This window comes from Helicoverpa zea, chromosome 31 (genome assembly GCF_022581195.2).
Source record: "Helicoverpa zea isolate HzStark_Cry1AcR chromosome 31, ilHelZeax1.1, whole genome shotgun sequence".
NCBI lineage: Eukaryota > Metazoa > Arthropoda > Insecta > Lepidoptera > Noctuidae > Helicoverpa > Helicoverpa zea.
In genome coordinates this window covers 837504-851231 of record NC_061482.1, presented here as the reverse complement: position 1 = coordinate 851231, position 13728 = coordinate 837504, and the positions used below count along the sequence as shown (strand labels likewise).

Here is a 13728-nt window from a genome sequence, read left to right as displayed (position 1 = left end):
AACAGATAAGATACATAAGAACTGGATTGATCTCACCAAGCATTATCACTCCATGCTTCTTGTAATATCTCTGCAAACAGCGCTAGGCCTTAGCGCTTTATAATCAGCAGGGAGTCACATTATGTGACACCACAGCGAGACAAGAGTAGAGGTTCCTTCCACACGAAAAGCACGAGCGACCTCGCGATATCTTGATGAGCTGCTTCACTCGACAGACAGGATACATGTTTCCAGCTCACGTATTAGATACTATTCTCGCCATAAGACAAATTAACCACATGAAAGATAAAACACAATATCTGGATAACAACTTTGATATGTCACCATGGAAACCGGTGATGTTTTTTTTTTGTAGCTACAACCGGCCTTTTTATATAAGTAGAAATTATTTCCCATTATTTCTTAAAATGTATCCAAGAATAATGAAAACAACACCCATACTCTTCTTTCAACAAAATTTTTAGTACAGCAAATCATGCATCGCACAGAATATTCAATTTGTTTTAACAGTTGGCAGTTTTAGGGCTTTTTGTTGAAGTCATTTTCTAAAAGCGTGGTAAAAGGTAGCGACACGATACAGCGCTTCTTCTTTCCTTCTCAACGCCAGACATACTTATACCTCGTATTATGATAAGTTGAAAAGTTTCAGCCCTATCTGCAAAATTCATAATCCAAAACTGTCCAAATCATAAAATATTGGTCATAAATTTATTATCTGCAACTTGTAAAACTTCAACACGGCTTTTCAGAGCCACTGTCTTCGAGCTTCAGTGCTTTACTCATCCTGAAAAAGAAATCCAAGAGGTTCACTCTAAAACACAAATCTGCTGCTGTAAGGAATCTTCGTAAGATCGAACTGAGGCAGTTCCAGCTGGTGGGCTATCTTCAGTATCTCCAGTATTCGATCGCTTTTTGTTTTACAAACAAGACACAGCAGCTGTCACTTTTCCTCTTGCAATTTCTAGTCAAGACTTCGACCAGTTCTTTGCCATAATGTTGATGTTGTGGCTTCCAATGTGCTGTCGGTTATATCTTGGTTGTGTCACAGTACATAGGGATCATTCATAGAATCGCAACGGTATCGGAACTATAACTAGTTCATACTTTTTCTTCAGAATACTCTCGAGCGTAAGAATAAAACTTATTTACGGTTGAGATGTAATTTCAATAACAGAACAAATAATTACTGAATTTAGACGGCAAACGAAACGGTAAAGAACGCGTGGCTATCCCACTTCTGATCTCAAAAGACAGATCTCAGAAGATCTTAAAAGACAGATCAGAAGGGGTAGACAAACATTAAAAACACATAATTCATAGACATACAACCGTGCAAGTTTTATTGCTTACGAACATTACTTTTATAAATGATTTAACGATATCAAAACGAAGTTATTAAAAATACAGTATTCAAGATAATTTGGAAATCATGTCAATTCTGAAGGTCTGTCATCGCAGTCGACGTCTTAACTTCTTCTTCTTGCCAGCCTGCTCGGTGCAGGATGGGCGCAAGGAGGATTGACATCTAAAAATATATATACTCGTGGATAATGTAGCTTTCGAATGGTGAAAGAATTTTTAAAAACAGTCCAGTAGTTTTTGAGCCTATTCATTACACCCAAACAAAGTTTTCATCTTATTATAGTATAGACAACCAAGTTTCATCGAATCCATTCAGTACCCACCTAGTTTTTGCGAGAAAGAGGAACAACCATCCATATCATAATGTTCTAGGGTACTACTAGGAAGTAGAGTGTTGGAAACTACTAATTGGATAGCTGGTCAAATTCCTAAAATGGGAGAAACAAGTATTAACTAGCGAATTATCAGGTTCCTCGAAGTTGGTCAGGCTGGCTTGGAGTTCGGCTTACTACTACAGGATCTCGCTAGGTATAACTACGTTGAAATAGAACAGGAATATGGATTTCATGTTTAATAACCTTTTAGAATTATTGCTATTTTCAGATTAGTGATATATCCATGTATGTATTAACAATATAAGAATAAAAAGCACGAGCTAGGTACTTTCATCGCCACGTAAAAATGAAGTAGTAATGAAGTCCCGAAATCTGGCCTAGTGGTAATAAACACTAGCTTCTTCTTTAAGTAAAAGTGTGCATATTAATTAATTGATTAGGAACCTATATCTTTACTAGTAAGTACAGAAGAGATGCTGCCACATTTTCAGGAAACCTGGACTAAGTCTGAAATCGCCAATCCGCCGTGAAGCGTTCTCATTCCAACTCTGTATGAGCGGAAGGGACAATAAAAAACGCTGATGATGATAAAAATAAAAATCCTCGTTGCATTGTACTGTGTAAATAGTCGTCCATCAAATTTTTAAATTACATGGGTACAACCAGTTAGCCTCAATGATACGGCATCAATGGGTAATTTCAAGTAATTTGTACTTGGATAGGAAATGACGCTCAAATTGGCTCATCATTCATTAATATGTTTTATTAAACAATGTTGTTGCTAGTACTTGATATCCAGTACATTAGTGATATTTTGTTGCAGGGAATATATCTTCTGCCCTATTAAAATCCTCCAGCCATCAAACTAGAATCTATTTACCTTTGTACTTACATCAAAGAACGAAAGCGTTATAATTATTATTGTGGTTACGACAAATTACAATTTTTATTATTGTTATTGAATAAATGAATAGTACACTTTTGTTTGCTGTCTCAGCGCAAAACAAAGTCCAATATCTATTTATCTACGATTTGAACATTTCACATCGGCAGATAATAATATGTGCAATCGAAATAAAAACGTGACCAACATGAAACGGATGAACACTGAAAATGGCAGTATACTATATAATGAGATTCAAGTAGAGTAAATACAAAAAACGTAATACGTAAAATCTTTTGTATTCGTCATCTGTCTAGCCTTTTCCCAACTGTGTTGGGGTCGTCTTCCAGTCTAATCGAATGCAGCTGAGTACCAGTGTTTTACAAGGAGCGACAGCCTATCTGACCTTCTCAACCCAGTTCCAACGGGCAACACAATACCCCTAGGTAAGACTGGTTGTTTTACTGGCTTCTGGCTGCCCGTAACGACTGTCAAAGATGTTCAAATGACAGCCGGGACCTACAGTTTATCGTGAAAGAATCTTTTGTATTCATCGATATAAGCCCCCCATTTTACAGTGGGTGTGTCTACAGAACCCTAGATATAATTGCTAGTAAACTAATCTACTTAAGTAAACCAACCATGCATTGAATACTGTGATTGAACATCATGCTGCGATTACACCTAGCCGGTTAACCGGACCATTAGCGGATCAAACACGTGCGAACGTGATACAAGAGGTATTATCTAGTAGGTAAACAAGTACGTATATAATTGTACTGCCTTCTATAGGCAGATGAGGAAAACTGTACGGAATTGTCACTCGAAATAGAACCTTGCATAGAATGTTTGTTCCATGCTTGATCTAAATATGTTTGATTTGTTATTTTGTTGGGACAAAATTATATTGCTGAAATTAATAAAGAGATGAGCCATAACTATGTAACAATTATACTAAGTATGGGTAACATTGTGTTGTATTTCCCCAGTACCTAACTAAGAGCTATATTTTGTCCAGGTATATGGAACGAGGTACGCCAGAATGTGGGTGACACCACGGGAAACAGCTAGTAGGTTATAAAATAATTGCAATATAAGGAAGATATTATGCTGATTTATTTAACTAACTACAAAGTAATAAAACAGGTTTATTTAGCTTTGTGTCAATCTATTCTTACATACTGCATAACTTCTTGGGGCGGTGCAGCTAAAACAATTTTACTCCCATTAGAACGTGCTCAAAGAGCAATTCTTAAGGTTGCTACCTTCCGCCCTTTTCGATTTCCTACGCACCAACTCTACACAGCATGCGATGTGCTTACAGTGCGGCAATTATTTATTTTAAACATAGTGCTACACCAGCATACTGCACTACCTTTTGACCCTCTGCCTTCGGACAAGAGAAGGAAGGACTTAGTTTGCATAAAGCCTCAAATCAGACATGCCTTTACTAAGCGTTTTTACGTGTTTTTAGGACCTCTTCTATATAACAGGCTTAACAAAGTACTGAGTTTCTATAGTTTAAGGTATAAAAAATGTAGTAAGATGTTGTCAAAATACTTAGTGACACTGAATTACACAGACACAGAACAACTTCTAGAAATTTTGACATAATATTTAGTCTGTTCTACTTGATAATGTTTATTTTTGTATTGTTCCATAGATATAGTTATATTATGTGTACTATTGTATGCTAAGCTTAGTTGTGTAGTTACATATTTATTGTAATAGAATATATTTTCGTTTTAACTAAAACTTTCTGCCATAATGTTAAGACCAGCTGGACCTTGAGGGTCGTGAGGTTGGAACCGCGTCACAACACAAATTTTAACTCGTTCGTGGTGCGTGTTCCGACACAAGGTCTCGAGAAGGTCCTCAAGGAAGATTTTTGGCCGAAGGGTGTTCTGTACCGCCGGTTTCGTGGCCGGCTACGTGACACCAGTCAGCGTAACACGACGCCGACACATCGTGTGCATTAGTTTTAAGAATATTTGTTATGTATTTATAGTATGTTTAAGTTTTTATAGATATAGTATTGTATATATATGTCGCAGGGATATGATAAAAACGGGGATATGATCAATTCCCTAAGGGACTTGATCAAGTCACGGAGGATGTTAAAATAACAACACGATTTTATCTTTTCCCTAAACAAATCTAGTGAATTGAACAAATCACTAGATTGGTTCAGTGAAATGACAAAAATAATTTTGCTTTGATACTTTAAAGGTTTATTTGGTAAGATATACCTACATAATTATGATAATCAGGTGTATGCAATACAAGGAAATATTGATATAAAAATCACGATTACTCAGAACAATATTTTAATTTTTGAAAGAATCAACAAAAATTTCTTTAAATAATATTTTAGTTGCGTATGATATGCCTATTTGTAATAATCACTTATTAAAACATGCAGCTGATTTGTGGCATCGTGAATAACATAAAACATTATTTTTCTTACAGGCACATCTATGACACCTACGGCTTGCCTAGTGTTTGCAAGCGCGACCCAAACAAGAACTGACATTTTTTTGTCATTTCACTGAACCAATTTAGGGATTTGTTCAATTCACTAGATTTGTTTGGAGAAAAGATAAAATCGTGTTGCTATTTTAACATCCTCCGTGATTTGATCAAATCCCTTAGGGAATTGATCATATCCCCGTTTTTATCATATCCCTGCGACATATATATTGATATGGTGAATTTTTATGTATTAGTTTATAAGTATTGTAATGTACGATATATGTGTATTTGTATTTTTATGGGCCCTAGTTGCCTGAAATAAAGGAATAAATAAAAATAAAAATAAATAATGAAACTGGATTGTAAGTGATGACCTGAAACACAGGTTTAAATTAAACCTAGTTCGGGCGGTCCACTATCAAATAATGCATTTTCCGAATCTATCGTTATTCATATTCTAGTTCTAGTATATTTGTAAGCACATTAATTGTATCATCCTTGTAATAGGAAAACTTGTTTCTGTTGGATTAGTGTTCTTTTTTGTAAACATTATTTTTAATAATTTTTTTTTTTTTTATTATTTATTTTATTTATTTTAACTCACCTAGAGAAACCTAACTACAGTTACGGATTACGTATTTTTGACGCACGTTGGGCTATTCATTCATATTTGTGGTGACAAAACCCAATTGTTAATAATATTTTTCCTGTGTTTCAGGATTTTTTTTATTTGGTATTTAACAGTAGTCTGCAAGACTGTTGCGTCTTGACGTCACATTTTTAAAAAATCGCGACTGTTATTGTTCGCTATAGATGATTTTCGTCAAGTACCATACCAAATATACTTATAGGTACTTAGTACTTTTAGGTCTATCTTGTTCAGTGAAAAAATTGAAACCTATCATATCAAATTATTTTACAATAAGCAATTGAAAATGCAGATACTTAGGTACTGGTTAATTTCTATTATTTTTCTAAAGTAAACACAGCTAAAAGTATTTTTGTTGTTATTGACTCAAAAAAAATGCACATTTGCATAAGTTTGTTTGAGTTGCAGTTGTCATGGCAACCAGAGTATTCCTGCGGTTTTGCGCGCCTTTTATTGCAGTGTACTTATTTAGAATTTATATTCGTTTCCTGGAATTAAATTTAAGTAGGGTTCTTGCAAACCGCCTGTTGGCTTTTAATAATTTAGTATTGCTATCGACCTTAGGTTTTGAGTGATTACAGCTGTTTTATATAGAGCAGAAATGTAACTGCATATACATATACTTGAGTAATCGGAGCTTTAAGAGCTTTCGCGGTCCGAAATTCACTTCTATGTTTTTAAGGTTTTATCAAACTGTCTATCGTTTTCATTTGTATTTTTTTATATCTCTGGTTAAACTGTGTCTCTGGGTCGCCGTGCAAAATTATTAGCGTGAAGCTTACAATGAAGGTATTAGACCAAAGAGTACCCGAACTCTGCAAATCTTTATTTGGCCGACAGTTTGTTCGGACACACAAATCAGTATGGAAACGCATAGGGCGTAGTACGCACATAGCAACGATCAGATGTTTTGGCCGGTATCAGAAAGACTTGTGATTAACATCACGATTTTCTTTAAAAAAACCATTCAGCAGGCCAACTGTCGGCCGACTTTTTAGTCTGTAGTCTGCTTGTTCTCTATGTCGCACTTCTGTTGAGGCGTTCGACAGATTGCATTATTCACGGTCAGTGCCGAGTGAGAGATCAATGTGCATTATTGTGCATTGATGTTGCAACCCGGAGAATGGTCACGTTGTTCATATAATGTAGACTCTATTTATAGCTCTATATATCGAATGAAAATATCAAGCCTATTGGCTATTCATTCATAGCTTTGGGAGAGGTGAGCTTTGTAACCTTATCTTGAGTTTCGATTAGTTTCAAGTTTCATTGAAAATGATTTAAGATCAGGTTGTAGGTAAATACAAGTTGCATTAAAATTACTGATCAGATTAAGCTTTAGCATTGTTTATTAAGATTACAAGACCCTGCACATTGCAGACTTTAAATCGATTTGTTTGGGCTCATAAAGATGGATGGTAGCACGTACATTACAAAAATCAGGTACTTAGGTACTTAGTCGGTTCCAGACCGACTGAAAACTTTAATTTTAGTCAAGATTTTCTTTAAAGAAAACGCTCACCAGCCTGTGTTAGCCTGCCTATTTACCTGAAACGCCGTTTACATATAACTGATAGGTACTTACTAAAGATTCTTAGTAGCTTGCGCACCCGTTTTTGCGTCCCAAAGTAACTTGTCATTTTAGCTATGAACGAGCAACAGGTGAATATAGGGCTGCCATCCGTCCGGGTTTCTCCGGATTTGTCCTCGTTTGGAGGCCGTCCGGGGACCGTCCGGGCGGGGTTTCAAGAAGTGTCCGGGGAAAACCCGGACACTTTTCATGGAGGAAGTACCTCATTGAATTTAAGTATATGTTAATAGTACATGGATTACAAATTAGGTATTATTTTGTTAAAAAAAATTGTTCTCGTTCGGGGAAAAAATGCGATTTACGCCAAAAGTCCGGGTTTTTTTAATGTTTGTCCGGGTTTCCAGCATCAACACAATTTGAATTCTAATCAAGACCTTGCAAGGTTCAAATTACTTAACCGTACTTTATCAATACTGTTCGAACTGGTTCATTGATTGGTCCGCTTATTGCATGATCATCAATATCATTCCCTTCCTACCTTACATCATGTTTCAGTGGACTTCGACTTGAATTTCAAAGGTCAATATCACGATACTAAATAGTAGACTTTGGTTTTAAAGCTGTGTTATGCAATTTAAAATTATTTGATTATTTTTTTAGTGATGGGTTGGGTAACAAACTGTCTCTGGGGCCGGGCAGAAATCGCTTTGTGGGTTTTATAATGTTTCCCAAAGTAGGAGCCTGGATGTTGGTGATTGATACACGTGTGAAACCGAGAACACGTAAATGTCGGTCCTGCGCCGGAGCGCTATGAGAGTGAAAGTGTAAGCGATTATCACCGACTTTGGACTGTTACAGCACCAGAATATAAGCAAAGTTTTTGCCAGCCTTATAAAAAAAGGATTGCGGTCTTCTTTTGTTTTCCGTGATGGGACAAGAAGTAATGTTTAACCTGGATGGGGTTTAATTGTCATAGCATAACTCCTGAACTGCTTGCCTAAGTTTAGTGTAGGGTCCTGTTTAATATTTTATTGTGTACATTATTTGTCACTTAGGTACTACTTCAACTCCATCATAATAAAAACACTAGTTTCTGTCGTATTTTAATTTCTTTGTATCTTTCTATGTAAATATTCAAGCAAAACCGTGTCTACTGAAAGAGAATAATTAAATTACCATCTGAAACCGAGAGAAAGAGGTTTTACAGTTGCAATATCACCATACATTTTATGTCATCTCTCTACTACGCCGTAATACGCCATAAAGCCACCGACACAACCTACTTACAGAAATCGGTCAAGGCTACAATGAGACGCAGTTTTCTTATTTCCAATTAGGTTTCTGCATTTGAAGTTCAATCTTCAATGCAGACTGGCAGGCAACGAGACATTTGCTGTATACAATTTTCTTTTAAAGGGAAACTTTTATTACATCGCATCGCTCCTGACCGTTCATATCTTATTATTGTACTCATGTTATTGTACTTATATCATTTCGCTCCTTGTAAAACACTGGTAGGTACTCAGCTACATCCGGTGAGACTGGAAGCCGACCCCAACATAGTTGGGAAAAAGGCTCGGGAGATGATGATAGGATTTTTAATTTTTTATATCAATAATGAAGTACTATTACCTATAACGATTTTTTAAAATTAAACGTCTACAATGTGAAAAACAGTTTCACTTCTACCGTGATTTCATAAAACCACACAATCTTCTTTTGTTTTTTTTTTCAGATGACGCAGACCTATAAATGGATAGAGTGGTCCGTCATAAGTTGCAGTTTACTCTGAATGTGTTCATCTATGTTAATTAGTGATACTCCTGTGATGACTACAGCTATTTGCCTCCTGTTCTCCATGGAATTGTTTGATATGCATTCAAATCTTGATAAGTGTTCAAGTTGACTATCAGCTTATCTGATATGACTCACTATGTTTTAACCAACCCATTCTGTGAAGTGACGCAATAACATCTATTGAAATAATGATAGCATGCTACATACATGTATAGGAAAAACACAGAGGTTCTAATGAGGCCTTTAAAGCCAGGTATTGAAATTTCAGACATTATGAAGACGTAAACCGTTCATTTATCTATAGTAATCTATACTAGTAATAATAAAGAAGAAACATTTTTGTGTCCTCAGGCACGGTGGAGTGATACTTGCGCAAGACGGCTGGCAGGAGCTGGATGCGAGCAGCCGAAAATCGATCTCAGTGGCGTGCACTTGGAGAGGCCTATGTCCAGCAGTGGACTGCGATAGGCTGATGATGATGATGATGATGATTTTTGTGTTTGTTTGTACCCCAAAGGCTCCACAACTACAGAACCGATATGGAAAAATCTTCGACTGTCGGAAAGCTACACTCTTCCCTAAACGACATAGGCTATATTTTATCCGGATACGCGGGTAAAACCGCAGGAAAACAGCTATTTGTTACAAGTAGGAATGTTCCCACTGTAGTAGATGAGTTCGCTGTTACTTATAAAGTTTGTGTAGGTTGCTTCCACTAACCTCGGCAAGAATAACCGCCTAAAATGACGGTTCAATTTAAGGAGTTTATAAATAAATTGGAAGGACAATAATGATTGGACTTTAACTCAGGATATATAAGTTTTGAGCGCCATCACTGCAGGTACATCCTGCCTCCTTATAACTCTGTGGTACGGGAAAAAGAAGCCCAACTTGCAAATAAATAACGTTATCAGCATAAAATTAAAATGTTGATGTTGTGCAATGTGCAAGCATTTGACGATACAATATGTGTTACAGCCTTTTTATCGTCCCACTGCTGGGCACAGGCCTCCTCTCACAAGGAGAAGGATTGAGCATTAATCACCACGCTTGCTCAATGCGGGTTGGTGATTTCAGACTATAGTCCAGGTTTCCTCAACACGTTTTCCTTCACCTTTTTATCAGCCATTGGTGTCCAAGATATACTTAGAAAGTACATACAAACTTAGAAAAGTTGCATTGGTACTTGCCTGACCTGGAATCGAACCCACACCCACATACTCGAGAGGTTGCTTCTTTACCCACTAGGCCACCACGACTATACAAACGATTGACGATACAATATTAAAATAAAACAATAAAGATAAAATGATAAAAATCGTTTGAATTACATCTATGTGTAGGTGCTAGGTCCAAAGATGAGTCACGTTTCAAATTCAAGCTTCCTAACCAGGCTGCACCGTCGTTATATTTGTCACTGCGATATTGATTTATTTATAGCCTCTTCACTTAAAGGACCAATTTATTGAAATGTTCATAACCTTGTTTGGACCGTAAGAAACTTTTTTATCAAAGGCTTATCATTGTGTACACTGCCATCATCGCCATAAAAGCTATTTTTGTAACAACAAAATCTTAGATGCGCAACCAAACCGAACTGTCTACTAAACTAATATTATAAAGAGGAAAAATTTGTTTGTTTGGTTGTAATGGATAAACTCAAAAACTACTGGACCGATATTAAATATTCTTTCACCATTAGAAAGCTATATTATCTGCGAGTAACATAGGCTATATTTTATCCCGGTGCGGGCAGCAGCTCCCTCGGGACGCGGGTGAAACCGCGGGAAAACGGCTAGTCTTTTATAAAGATGTGATCAATGGTTTCGTCATCTACTTGATAATCAGCCAGTATAAGGTACCTCTGTCAGGTCCACATCAAATTGACCGATTCATTAACACCAACGGACGTGCTAAACGCCGCCCATCTCATTGTTTCGCACGATTTTATAAATTGTATGACGTTTCAATTCGCAAGTATATTTTTCTGTGCCGGCTATTGATATTCACTCATTAACCGAACCAGAATCATCTTGATTCTATTGCGCAGCAAAAAATACTTCAGCAACAATTGAATGGATGTCTTGACCTTATCATTACTACAATAATTACTAAAATCAGACCAGTGTTTATGTTAAATACAAGAAGAGAGAGTCGCGGATAAAATGTGCAATCACTTTTTGTTTATCCTTATTTGTTCCATTCACGTCAATCATTGAACACAGAGGTGAAATCTCTAAAACACTAAAACTGAATTTACGACAGGAACTAAGGTTGTATTCAAACTAATCGCAGTTTAATACAATTCGTTAATTTTACAGCGAAGCACCCATAACACTGTTAATGATTAATGATTGGTTCTGTGTTCGCATTTCGACAATACCCTTTTATTGACTTAATTCGCTTGACATGAAGGATTCTGTGGCGCCCATCGAGTGGAGTTTTCCATAGCTTACTAGCAATTTTTTTTATTGTAATGTGTCTCGTCGTTAAACCTTATAGAATCGGCAGTTATGCATGCGGTCACTTGGCGATGTTATCGTAATCGGCAGCTCCATTTGAGTGTTCAGGATTTTATTGACAGTAAATGATTTATTGCTACTTCTACGTACACGTCTTGTTTTCGTATTCTATCGTTCATAGTGTAACGTCACTGCTGAATTCTGATATTGCACATTATTTTCCTTGAGGCGATAGGCAGGTTGTTTACTTGTTAATCTTCATAAGCCTCATTGTTGTCGGTTATTAGGCCAGACGGTAAACCTCAGTTTTTGTTACCCGTTCTAAGAATGAGCGCCGCTCATTGAAATGGGCCTATTCAGGTGGATTCTTTTTGAATATAATGCATTTGTTGCTCCGACGCGACGCAGACATTGACTTTTTTCTATTTCGTAGTCCCCTGAACCCCTCGTGAGAAACGTGGAAATAAAATATTTTTTATTGAACATCTTTTCGTTTCGTGGCCCTACGTTGTAGTTGAAAAATTTATATTGAAGTTCTCACTTCTCAGAAATGCAAGTTTGAAGCAATGTAATGCAGAGACCAAAACATTTATATTCGTAATTATTGTAAAGTACAGGTGGACTCTCTACGGGTCTTTATTGTCTATTAACAAGGTTGAAAGAGATCCACCGAATTTATAGGTACAATGTCCACAGTGAGCGCTAATTAACGCCTATTTGGACTTGGATATCGAAGTGTATATTTGACACCTCTAAACAAGGCAGTTATCTGTTTTTATTTGCTTACATGTACTTGCTTCCTAGAACTTTTGCTGAGATAGATTGAATGTCATATGCAATGTAATGGTACTGATAGTGCGTTTATCTGAAGTTATACGTACCGACTTACGCTCTAATTAAGCCTTCGCGCACACTGCAGAGTTTTGGTTTTAGGAAAAACATATTTTTTAAGGTTGTGTATTTAACCTAAATTTTGAGTCGGACTGATACCGAACAAATACCTAATCGTTGTTACGTGTGTACTTCCGTTCATCTTCATACTGTTTTATGAGCCCAAAACAACTATCGGCCGACTAAATCTTTGTAGTGCGTTCTTATTTTCATTAGGGGCACAAAGATATTTCAGTAGGAATGTATCAACGTTCGCTACAATAATTACTAGTAGTTTTGCTTATCAACAAACATGAATAGGTAACCTTACCTCGAGTATCCACTTGTGGAGGATATTGTTACAACGATGAAGGTATCGCTCGGTCACCTAATTAAGGTAAAAACATCCCTTCATCAATGACGTCGAATACTGGTACTGGTACAATGGCTGTGTTTCGGATGGCACGATAAACTGTAGGTCCCGGCTGTCATTGAACATCCTTGGCAGTCGTTACGGGTAGTCAGGAACCAGTAAGTCTGACACCAGTCTAACCAAGGGGTATTGGGTTGCCCGGGTAACTGGGTTGAGGGGATCAGATAGGGCAGTCGCTCCTTGTAAAGCACTGATACTCAGCTACATCCGACTAGACTGGAAGCCGACCCCAACATAGTTGGGAAAAAAGGCTCGGAGGATGAGGATGACAATTTGTTACAAAAATATGTTTTCCCAAAACGGCTTTAATTAAGGCTATATTTGACATCTGTAGCAGAATAATGTCCTTAAGATAACTAATAATATTGCGGCAGATTGGAAAACGTAGCTTAGTTCTAAAATTGTTTACTGTTTACCTTAGTGGATATGATCCCATGATGCACCGGATGACATGCAACCGTGAATTCCAATAAAATATGGTTTATTTAAAGTGGGGAAACAATGGGTTATAAAATACTATAATTATAATAAGAAGAAGAAACATTTTGTTTGTTTGTTTGTAGCTTAAGATTTAGTCGGCGGATGGTTGGTTTTTGCTCATAAATCAGTATGAAGGTATTTGTACGGTATCTAAAAACATCCTACCAAAGGCCGAGTAAATAATCTGCAGTGTGCACGTAGGCTAAAGGCTCCGAGACCACCTGGACCGATTAATAAAATATTTTTCAGTTTGCAAGCTACACTCTTCCAGAGTAACATAAGGTATGTTTTATGCCGGTATAGGCAGCAATTCTCACTTGACGCGCGCAAAACCGCAGGAAAGCAGCTACCTAGTAAAATACAAAACGTAACTGTCCCATAGTTTCCATAAATGCAAAAAATACTCGATTCTTATTTGCTCTAAGATTGCACTGCGGGAAGTCCTATGGCATAA

General features: G+C 36.9%; 1 long non-coding RNA gene across 1 annotated transcript; it reads right to left on the bottom strand.

The window, feature by feature from the left end:
* Positions 1-386: 386 nt before the first annotated feature.
* LOC124645503 lies at positions 387-1014 on the bottom strand. Its single transcript, XR_006986243.1, has 2 exons — positions 858-1014; positions 387-784 (listed from the first exon to the last, which is right to left on the bottom strand). It is a non-coding gene; the product is annotated as an uncharacterized LOC124645503 (long non-coding RNA).
* Between the last annotated feature and the right edge of the window lie 12714 nt (positions 1015-13728).